At 43.9% G+C, this 12,500-nt stretch overlaps 1 protein-coding gene across 1 annotated transcript in view; it reads right to left on the bottom strand.

The window, feature by feature from the left end:
* Positions 1-12,500, bottom strand: part of rimbp2a (RIMS binding protein 2a) — a gene marked incomplete at its 3' end in the record, with an annotated part of 60,280 nt that overhangs the window by 32,895 nt on the left and 14,885 nt on the right. The gene's annotated exons all lie outside the window — the stretch shown is intronic.

The following is a 12,500-nucleotide window of genomic DNA, read 5'->3' as shown; positions in this document are numbered from 1 at the left end:
TCAAAACTGATTTACGTTTCTTCAATCTACAGCCACTGGCCGCCGCCGCCGCCTCCGCCGCCTTAATTTACATTCTTGTCGAGTTGTGTTGCAGGTACTCGAGCATTACATAATTATGGCACTCAAACTAGGCCAGCACTCATTTTATTATAGCTCCGAGTGTTTGGGATTTCGCTGCAATCCAAATGATGGCATCTTGGCCAGCAGCAGCGCTCCGCACTGTGTCCTCGCGCATGAAGATTTGCTTATTTGGTATTCCCGGCATGCATCACAGCCCCCGCTTTATTAGAAGAATAAAGACGCTCGGTTGCGACCTTTCCGCTGCATTTTGCTCCCTAACACGTTGTCTGTACTATACAGAATAATATAATATTGTACAATAGAAAAACAGAAAAAAAAGTGTGTGGAGGGAGATTTATTCTCAGAGATTGACTGTCTCACGTCACCTCACATCAATACCGATTTTAATATAAAAAGTAATTTGATAGCGTAGACAAATGGGATTATTTTAACCATTTGAATAAACAAAGACCTTAACACACGATACATTGGTTGAGACTGGGGATCGTGAGCATACGTTTATGTCAATTTAGCTTTCTAAGGTTTTGAAATTGTGTTTCATTAAAGACGGGGTTGCTCATTTAAATCCTAAATGTAGATATTTTGACACGGTAGAAATATCGACTTTGACAAGGTGCAACATGCCTGAAGCTTAGCAGACTGTGCAGATTCAGGAATGTGAACCTAATTGAAAGTTTAAAAGTCATATTTTTTTCATCATTTCTATTACAGATATATCTGCATTGCTTTAAAAATGCCGCATCAAAGTTTGGGTATCAAATCAAGATGATTTACCGTAAAGTGATGCACTTCAAGTCATCTATAGACGTTTTCCACTATTGTGGATAAATACAACAATAATTATTTTCGTAACCCAAGTCATGTTTTAAGTTGTATTGAGTACACTATTAAGCTTAACCTGGTGGTATGCAGTGGAAAATAATATCATATTCCATGTTGGTAAACAGTCATTAATTCATGAATACAAGGATTAGCTGTATCATTCTGTTGAAAAAGATGACAGTGTTGTTTTCCATGGAATTTAAGCTTAAGCAGTTAAATCGTCAAACAATATGTTAAAAATCCTCATCACTCATCTACAAACATAGTGTGTGAAGAAAGATAGGGAATCATAGAGACAGAGAGAATGGTAGAGTGAGAGAAAGGGAGACGACAGAGAGATGTATAGACAAATAGTGGCATAGACAGATCACATATGGTACTTTTTCCAAATGTCACCGACACACGTTGCAGGCTGGAGCAAAAAACCCAGAGGAAGACGTCAGATGACCGTGCACCAGCACAGACAGACGGACAATAGACAACAGACACATTAAGACGCAGAGTGAGAGGAAGCCGCCCCGTAAAACACTGCCACCGCATCCCCTCATTGTTGGCCACAGTGCGGTGAACTGATATCTGCCTAATACAGCGGCCAAGCTTTTAGCGCTGCGCGGCACTCCTTCTTTATTTTGGAATGATAATGCAACAGTCAAGCAGGGGGAGAGAGAGAGAGAGAGTGAGAGAGAGAGAGAGAGAGAGAGAGAGAAATGCCAGCAGCACTCTCCGTCAGACCTCCTCCCACCTCCAGTGAATCACGCATTCACAGCTCTGCTTTACACCCTGCTACATCCTGTAAACACACTCTTATATTGTGCAGCCAGGGCACACACACCTAGAAACACACACACGCACCGGGAAAGCAGGTAGTAACGAGGTTTAGACACACACACACACACTGAATGTATACAGATTGAACACACAAGAGCATAGTGTTTGAGCATATGTTACATTATGAACTATGAACCCATGCACCAAATATACATACACACTATATTGTATTGTATATTGTATATTGTATATAGTAATAATAATAATAATAATAAAATGTATTTATTTAGCACCTTTCATACACATGCAAGTGCTTTGCATTAATACCATCAAATAATAAAGATAAAAATAAATAGTGAAGTGAACATTCCGTTTTGGTCCATGTCAAATATTAGTACTCAGTTTTGGGCCATCAATTTAGACCTTGAATGATCACGATCACGCCTCATCGAATGATTTGAAATGATTATTCGGAGTCACAATGCGTGTAATACGACTCCTCAGATCTACACAAACAGAATGAGGATGTGGAGAATCTGCAGCATGTCACTGCTGCTAAGGAGCAGGAGAGACCTCAGCACCACTAATTGACTAATTCAACTAATGACTAATTCATGTTGACTTTTCTCCTGTCCCCCCCCCCCCCCCCCCCATCGACACACACACACACACACACACACACACACACACACACACACACTTACACACACACACACACACACACACACACAGGCTCACACACACACACAGGCTCACACACACACACACACTCCCTTTCCATCATCACCATCATTATCACACTCCCCCTCTAAGCCAACAATGCAGCTCCTGGGCTTGCATCTGCTCTGACCAGCCTGACCAGCATCTGAGTAATTGGCCACTTCCCTTACTCACTTTATACCACCGCGCGTAGTAAACTACTCCAATTTTTATATATGATCGCATCGTAATTATACACAAAACGAATGAATGAGTGACTGACGGAGGCCACACCAAATGTTTATAATCCCACTCGTAAACAAATCAAACAGGTGGGAAGCAGCTCCACCTGTTTTTGTTGTTGGGCTCCGGGCTTAGAGAGGCAGGCACCTACGCCTGGAGATCAGCGAGGACGTGTGCGGTACGTGTATGCCACGCACTAAACTTTTTAACATTAGTATTTTGTTGTTATCAATATATCTGTTTACCAGTATTATACAAATGACAAGGAAACACTCAATTATTCTCAGATCTTAAACTCTATATTTTAAACAATGGGCGTGAATTACATTTCAGAATAAACCAGTTATCACAGTTCAGAAATATTGCAGTTTTGACTCGTAGCTCGGTCAAAAAAGAGTGCTCAAATATCGTAAACCATATCATGGCTGAAAGGTTGATTAGTTTTCGTGTGTGAGAGAGGCAGAGCGTGCGAGAGAGAGAGAGAGAGAGAGAGAGAGAGAGGGAGGACTGAAATTAACTTTGCCATCGGATGTAGTACTTGTTTCAAAAGGGTTTGGGAGCCTACTGGAAAGGACAAACGCAATGGGCAATGAGCATTAGAGCAGGAAGAAGTATTGATCTGTCCCTGCTGACATCATTCCCACAACGCACTAATTGTTGACGTCAGACTACAGTGTCTCGGAGGTGACCCAGTTGTTCCGTGAATGACACATCCCCATATTAGATTTAGGCAACCCCACTGGCATTTTGGAAATATTGTGCGTCACTGGCTCAGCGTCAACGTCTTTGGCGACGTGCCGCAGTTTGTGTTCACTCCAGTGAGAACCGAAGATATTATAGTCCAAAGCTAACTCATCACTCCAGTATATCTTCCAAGTATCTGTACTTACTTAAATGTATTCCGTTTTGGAGACTTTGGAGACAGTTTTGGAGAGTTTTACTTTACTTTACATTTCAAAGCAAAAATCAATACTTTTTGCTCTTTAGTATAACATAAAACATTTCCTAACCCTTTAGTTTCTTGAGTTTCAAAGTTTCAAAAAATAGGAGATATATACCGGGGTCAGGATCTATCAAAGTGCTGTTTGAGGATGGCTCATCACTGACCGATGAGGTACATATCCTCATAAATGTATATCCCACCACCCACACTATATGACCGTAAATTGTAATCAGGATCGGCATGAGCACTCATCTGCAGAAAAAAAATGTAGGTATTAAAGGCTTTGTTATATCAGGGCACTTTCACTTTTAATACTTTAAGTACATTGTAGGGCAAGTACATTACATATACACTATTACTAAAGTTGAAAGTAAAGTGGTACCCCTTCCACCACTGGCATTTCCTTTAGACTACACCATGACCATAAAGGAACCCCACCTTTTCTTATAATATGCCATGGTGTATGTCAACAGTGCCAACAGTGACTTTGTCTGCAAATTTGTATATTGTGACAAAGTGTACACAAATAAATTGTATCCGTGTGTGCATGCCTCTGCACCGTCATCAACACGCACGAGCGCCGGAGTTAAAGGGCAAATCAGTGGGGGTGGGAAATGGCTTTTTGTCCTGATGTTAATAGCAGCAGCTGTCTGTTCAGCACCACTCAGGTCTGCAGCCGTCAGGGCCCTGGACAGCTCCTCATCCGCCTGTCTGGGCCCCAGCTGATCCCCATCGAGCTGCTATAGATAGAGCCACACGCTGGATAATCCCCAACCATTCCACTGTTCTGAGTGTGACATTGGAGGGCAAGCTCACATGCAGACTACGCATTTCAACCCAAAATATGATGCGATATAGTCAGGAGTTATGTCATTGTGCTGTACTGTATAGGAGAATGCTTATTTTACATAGAGCTATAGTGTGAATTTTGAGATAATTACCTAAAAGATAAAATAACCACATTATTATTATTATTATTATTATTATTATTATTATTATTATTATTATTATTATTATTGTTGTTGTTGTTGTTGTTATTATTATTATATTGTATATTTTTTATATTTGTTAAAATTAATTTTATAGAATTATATTGTGATTGTCATTATTAGTATGTAGAAGAAGAAGAAGAAGAAGAAGAAGAAGAAGAAGAACAAGAAGAAGAAGAAGAAGAAGAAGAAGAAGAACAAGAAGAAGAAGAAGAAGAAGAAGAAGAAGAAGGATGGCTGCTGTTGGTATCGTTGGAATTATGATAATTATAATTACTCCATATAAATTGAATAGTGTAATGTAATGTTTCAAGTAATTTGAAATCAAGTGTCCCAATAGCATGGAGGTAAGTGTTCCAACTGAACATTACGCCGGCTGATTTAGCTAATGATCGAAGGTGTGGTCTCTGGTCGAAGGTGTGCTAATTAGTGGGATCAGCTCGCCTCAATAGTACATGAGTTGGAACCGCTGCATTAATGGACTCGTCTTCCTGCCAGAGAGGCGGAGGGATCTGCTGTATGCTGCACCGCTCTGCAGCCACCACACTTTCAACAAAGGTGGAAAAGTGGTACATCAGCAATTTCGGCACATCCCACATTCACTGTTGTTCAGAGCGCATGCAGAACACCTACAGAAGTGTCGTGTAATTGCTGTGTTGTGTATTCGTGATTGATTCAATACGAATAAGTTCTTGATATAGATCCATGTAACGGAGCAACATGGCCACGCACAGTATATTTCACAGGATTATTTTAAGAAGAACAAGTATTACAACAAGAACAAGAAGAACATGTAAAACTTTGTGTGATTTTTTTGGATGGTTGCTTCAAAGCTTTGTGCGGTGTTCCCATAATGTTATGGGTACACCATATAAATTGCATCTTCCCAGGCTCCCGAGGAGGGTAAAGAGGTGCTGGGGGTGCAGCCACACGCAGGCCTATTGGCCCCGGACGGCCCATACCGGCTCTCTACAATAATAAACTGATGTCAGAATGAACATGTAGTTTTGTTATGGTTTCTTCAATACCTACTGCAAGTGTTTAGAAATCTTGGTAAAGCACTTCCTTAGAACTGTACTATATATATGTATATATATATATATATATACATTATATTATATTTGAAACACATTACAGTCATGGTCAATTGCCAATTAGTAAAAAATGACTGAAAGCTAAGCTACAAACAAAAATGGGCAAAACATGTACAAAGCCACTCTGTGAGGTAAGTACTGGAGGTAAGCTAAGGTAAGTTTCATTTTGGAGGATTTAAATGTACATTTAATTCAACACAGACAATTAAACAAATTAATTCTATTTGTAATTATAGAACCGTAATCACCGGGTGTCATGGCATTTCACTGCATATATGTATGACCGTATGTATATGTATGTGACAAATAATCTCTTGAACTTGAACTTGAACTTGAAGTTGTCATCAAGAACTGTCAGCATGGAAAGCTAAATCTGGCGGGGTGGGCATGAGTCGTCAGTGTCATTATTTGAAAAGCTCCAAAATGCCTTTTAAACATAGAAGTGACGTACGCAAGAAAAAACATGTGGGCTGTGGGCTCACTCGTGGCCCCAGGATGAAACCCAGCCCAGGCAGCCGCTTGCGGGGGCCTGAACATCCTTCCCCTCACGCCCCCTTCTCTCTGCCACCGCCTCGACGGGTGTAGGCGGAGCTCCTAACGTCAACTTTGTGTTCTCATGACAATCTGCAGCGTGTGGCCTGCATGTGATTGTTCAGCGGCGACATCTCCGTGAGGGAGGACGCGGCTTGTTCTCCCCACCTGACGTGCTGGGTTAGGTACACACTCCCGCCGCTGCCCTTGACCGAGTCGCCGATGCTACAAATGGAGTTCGTCCCCAGGCACCGGCGTGCGGCTGCCAACGGTTGCTAATGGTCAGGAGGACATGGCACATGCAAACGTACTTTCCAAATGAACCGATTGTATTTCTTCTTTTAGTGAGTGTGTGCTTATGGGTGTCTGTCTTTATATACTGAACACAACATGTGAACTACTTTAGACTGGATTAGACAACAAATAGCGACTTGAGACTTAACCTAGGCTTCTGCTTTGATTACTTAATTATTATTAATATATTGATACGCTTGCTTATTATTTCTATCTTCTTTTTTAACCTTTACATGTTAACAGGAGCAAAGTTTTGATGTTTGAAGCGGTGGAATCAGTACTCAGACATTTTACTGAAGCAAAAGTATAAATAGCCTGATACGAAATTACTTGAGTACAAGTGAAAAGTACCACATTGACATTTCTACTTGAATCAAAGTACAAAAGTACTTGTTGTTAAATGTACTTTAACTATTAAAGGTGAAAGTACAGTGCCCTGATATAAGTCTATACTCTACTCTATAAAAGGATAAAGTACCTTTTTTTCTGAAGATCAGTGCTCATGCATATCCTGATTATAATGTTTAATTAATCAGTACAGTTGGTGTCATAGTCATTGACAAGGATATACAAATATTGGTATAAATCCTTGTATTTTTTTCTTTAAACTAAAGTCGAAAGTCTCCAAAAACTGAAAAATGTAAAGGTATTAAAATGAACTAATTGTACGTACGGTAACAAAATACTTGTACTATGTTACGTTCCATCTCTGGTGTTATTTCAATCAAACCTGAACTGACGCAAGGAATCTCTAATTCAATAAGAAGGCGGCCCTAAGGACTGTATCCACGGAGGGAGTTGTGTTTTGCTGATAGCTCTGAGCTGCAGCAGCATTCCAGTGTGTACTCGTGTGTGCCTGCGTGTGCGTGTGCCAGTGTGTGTGTGTGTGTGTGTGTGTGTGTGTGTGTGTGTGTGTGTGTGTGTGTGTGTGTGTGTGTGTGTCTGTGTGTTGTGTGCTTATTGTGTGTGTGTTGTGAGAGCACATTCGGTACTCCGAGCACACAGTCGCCTCGAGCGACGACTGTGCTGGAGAACTATAATCTGAACCCTCAAGACTAAAAATGCCTTGAAATTATATGGTGAACAAGCACGGCTGTGAGTTAAATCCCTCAGTTATCGTAACCTTCCTTTTATGTTTGGCTTGAAGGTACTTCAAGTTACACACGGCGCTCTACACATTGTCCAAGCACTCATCATCGTGCAATCATCACGTAGATGTTTGCACTTTGCTCAGAGACATTGTACGGATCAATGGAACCTGAAAATTGCGTTGCAATTCTGCCGCTGTTGTGATGAAAATAGCTTTTTAAGTAAAGGTGTCAGTGTTCTGTTGATGTTTTCTACAAGGTCCTTGGGGATGTGTGTATTAACGCTCCGGATCGACTGCTCTGTTGTGCAAACAATCAGGCATCGTGTGTGTTGCATGGAAATGTTGCGGCTCTTGGTCACCGTGTACATGTGTGTCAATGTGTGTCTTGGTGTGTGTGTGTGTGTGTGTGTGTGTGTGTGTGTGTGTGTGTGTATGTGTGTGCGTGTGTGTGTGTGTGTGTGTGTGTGTGTGTGTGTGCGTGTGTGTGTGTGTGTGTGCGCGCGCGCGCTGTTTTTTTCTCTTCTGTGTCAACGCTGCCTCCATTACCTGCGACTGCATAGCAGGAGACAATCCAATGTTTTACTGAATAGAAAGGAGAGACGGAGGAGAGACGGAGAGAGGGAGGAGAGACAGGGGAGAGGTAGAGAGGGGGAGGAGAGGCAGAGAGGAAGAGGAGAGGCAGAGAGAGAGGGGAGAGGCAGAGAGACAGAGGAGGGGCAGAGAGACAGAGGAGAGGCAGAGAGACAGGGGAGAGGCAGAGAGACAGTGGAGAGGCAGAGAGACAGGGGAGAGGCAGAGAGACGGAGGAGAGGCAGAGAGACAGGGGAGAGGCAGAGAGACAGTGGAGAGGCAGAGGGACAGGGGAGAGGCAGAGAGACGGAGGAGAGGCAGAGAGACAGGGGAGAGCAGAGAGACAGGGGAGAGGCAGAGAGAGAGGGGAGAGGCAGAGACAAGGGAGAGGCAGAGAGACAGGGGAGGGGCAGGGAGAGGCAGAGAGACAGGGGAGAGGCAGAGAGACAGGGGTGAGGCAGAGAGACAGGGGAGAGGCAGAGACAAGGGAGAGGCAGAGAGACAGGGGAGAGGCAGGGAGAGGCCAGCATTTCAGTCAGGAGGAATTAGTCTCTCAATGTAAAAACACATCCCCCTTCACCTCCTGTGCTCCCCCTTCGCCTTGCTCTCTTCTTCTGTTACTCATCCAAAGCCTGTGTGTGTGTGTGTGTGTGTGTGTGTGTGTGTGTGTGTGTGTGTGTGTGTGTGTGTGTGTGTGTGTGTGTGTGTGTGTGTGTGTGTGTGTGTGTGTGTGTGTGTGTGTGTGTGCGTGTGTGTGTGTGTGTGTGTGTGTGTGTGGGTGCAGGGGAGCCATATGAGGGGGGAGTTAGGGTGTTTCTAAGGGCCTGTGACTGACAGGGGCCCTAAACAATTATTAGAACATAGGGGAGGGGCCCAATGTGATAGCTTTTTATGGGGCTCAAAATCCCTGGCGGCGCCACTGCGTGTGTGTATTTGTGCGCATTTGGTTTTCGGAGGGAGGATATCCCAATCGGCAGCTCGGGCGTGGCGCAGAAATCCTGCACCGAAATATGGGTTGCCATTTGGTCCAGTAGATACCGATCGTATGGGAACCGGTGCCATAGCCGTACTGGGTGTCATTACCAAACCCAAACGTCATGCATGACCACGTTTGAGTGTGCGCGAAGAGGAGGGGCTATTCACAGAGGGGTCCGTTGTCAAAGTGTTTGTGAGAGAGAGAGAGAGAGAGGGAGGGAAAGAGAGAGCGAGAGAGAGAGAGAGAGAGAGGGGGGCAAGGCAAGGAGGGGCTGAGCGAATCCCGCTCTACAATGAAATAATATTTAACCCATTTGAAATAGTAAACAAAAATAGAAAATCATTATGCGGCGGTCAATGTTGATATTGTGGCAGGCCGTCACGAATAAATCAATGTATGGGAAACGCTGCTATCACTGAATACACCACATAAAACACTGCGTCATGAATGTGTACATTTATTCCCATGTTTACTGGATCATGCATCAAAAGTGTGTGTGTTTCTGTGCGTGTTTATCTCATATGCAACAGCGGCGCTGCAGCGGTCCAGATGCACTGTACACGATGGAGCGGAGTGCGGGGCTATGGCCCCTCGGGAGAAGTCAGATGCCCCCGTGGAGAGTGTAAGGCCACAGCTGTGTGAGTGTGTGTGTGTGTGTGTGAGCCTGTGTGTGTGTGAGCCTGTGTGTGTGTGTGTGTGTGTGTGTGTGTGTGCGTGTGTGTGTGTGTGTGTGTGTGTGTGTGTGTGTGTGTGTGTGTGTGTGTGCGCATGTGTGATGATCTCCGTGCGCTGGGAGACGGCGGTGAAGGTGAAATAGGTCCCTGGCAATGTGGGCAGCTGAGCTTCCAGTCAAAATCGATGACATAATGGAAAAGACGCGAGCAGTGCCCATTGACCGTGCCAGCCACACATGAGAATATTAGAGGGAGGGCGAGCGCGACGTTGGGAGGAAGATCAGTGCAATGTTAATGAGGAGCCCCCGAGCTGGATCGGGATTACCAACGCCTGAGCGGGCCTCCACGCTCACTCCTCACATACCACTGCATGCGCACGTGCACACGCAACGCCGAATGCATGCTTGTCTGCACACCGCCCACTAACGCCTGTGCCTGGCACACTGAAACACACGCACACACACACTCTCATGACCCCAATCTCCAGCAAAACATAATGCACAAGTGCTAAATAATTTACATCTGACCCCATTGCACAGTTGCTCAAATCTATAATATGTTAGAAATACGCTGGCATGGCCTTGGCGGAGGCTGTTTCTATGGTGATAATACTGTAGATAATAATAATAATAATAATAATAATGTCCTATTATTTACCGTGCTCATACTATCAATATGGGAGCACGATGTGAGCGGTGTGAAAATAGGTGCTCGGCTGACGTGCGCGTTTTTCCCAGCCCGAGGAATCCTGGAGTCCAGCTCCGGCCCTGGGATTTGCGCAACAGTTCCTTGTGAGGGAGGAGCAAAGATGGCGCGGATAAAACACCATGTTCACAACATGGAGGTTGTGCATATGGCTGAATCCACATCATTAGTGCAAAGGGGTAAGTAGGTCCTGTAGTACCCTGGATTGACGCGTACAGCAGCGAGGGGCTTCATAATGGATTCTATAGAGTGGCACATCGGGGCCTTCAGCGATGACAAATGTCTGAGTTCTCCGTCTCCAGTGGGCACGGTTCAGTGGCCGCTAGCAATAGGTGACAGTTACAGGTGGACAGGTCCTGTCATGTCAGCTGTATCCGAACAGGGCCGGCTGTCTGATGTAGTCCACTCCTCCTCGCCTCCATCCTGTCTTCACTCCTCCGCTCTATACACCCTCTCTCTCTCTCTCTCTCTCTCTCTGTCTTTCTCCGTTCCGCTTTACATACGTACGCTGTCGCTGTCTTTGTAATTCTTGGCCTTGATTTCACTTGCTCATTTTTGTTCACCACATAATTCCAACCTCCATTGTTAATACTTTTTTTCAGTGTAAATCATTTGCAGTGATTGGCGAATACGGGCTTTAGTGCAGAATAAGGTAAGACATAAATGAATACGTTCGATGCGTTGTATGCTCGTTTAATATTTCTATGATTATTATTAGAGCAGAAATCCATACGATCGGCTGTGTCGGGTCGATTACATTACAAGTCCCCGAACTCCATTCAAAACTGTTTTCTTTTCATCATTTCATTGTCTTTCTTTTCTCCAAAGTTTGCCTCTTTCTTATCAATCGATTTGTTTGTTTTTTACTTGGACACTTGTTCGTTGGTGGGAATATTTTTTAATCCAAGGGTTATTTTTCGTGAATGTCCATCTATATCACAGCAAGCTACACTGGTTTATCAAATTTACAGACGCTGCCTTTCACTTCTTGCTCAGACCCCGCCACCACCAATGGAAACCGTATATAGAGGAGTGGCAGCTAAATAAAGCATCAAATATGGAATTTACATTTACATCTACATTTAATTTCATTCATTGATCAGACGCTTTTGTCCAAAGCGACTTGCATGAGAGGCTAGAAACAATCAACGCATATTGTACATCGACTGGAGCTACCACAAACTTAAGTGCATGAGCAGCTGTTTCTAAATTCAACCAGATACAAGTGCTGCAAGGAATCACAATAAATAGTGCCGTTAGTGTATGTTTTTTGTATATGTTCTATGTTTGTAGTGCAATATGATTGCAGTGCAATATAGCTGCTTTCACACATGCACTCCGGAAAATGTCCAGATGATTTCCGGACCTGATGACACCACCTGGTAATACACTGTTTGGTTTAAGACGAGGGGCGGAGCCTGCGTAGAGCGTGCAGGAGGCAGGAAGTGACCCAATGATGCTGCGGAGTTTGACAGCACACCCAAGATGGCGGACAAGGCTACAGACTTATCAGTAGTTGGGCTTTTTTTTTGCATTGACACTCAATGTATTTGGATGTATCCACAATATAAACAAGAGTCGAAAGGAATAATAAAGGAAAGCGGAAAGGAGTGCGCAGTAGCTATGCTCTGTGCACGAAGATCCGCACGAAGGTAAATAACTGGCGCATGATAGAGACGTCATCAACATGCGACACGCCCACTCGCTCGCTATGAATGATCCTGAACATTACCTGCTCCGTTCACACATTACCGCTCAATCTGACTTTACACAGACTTTGTAATGGGATGCTGGCTGGGTAATGTCCAGGTAATGTCCGGGTCAAATGATTCTGACATTTGCGTTCACGGCATGCAGCTCATCCGTGTCCAGATAAGTTCAGGGCTGCGGTGCGTGTGTGAAAGCAGCTTATGATAAGTGATGATGTTGTTCGTGTATTATGTCCAAATTGACAGATTACCACTTTAACACTGGGACTTTACAAAGCTAATAAGTGAAAATCAATCAATGACATGAACTGT

This window comes from Zeus faber, assembly GCF_960531495.2.
Source record: "Zeus faber genome assembly, chromosome: 17".
In the NCBI taxonomy this organism is placed as follows: Eukaryota; Metazoa; Chordata; class Actinopteri; order Zeiformes; family Zeidae; genus Zeus; species Zeus faber.
This window is presented reverse-complemented; position numbering and strand designations above follow the sequence as displayed.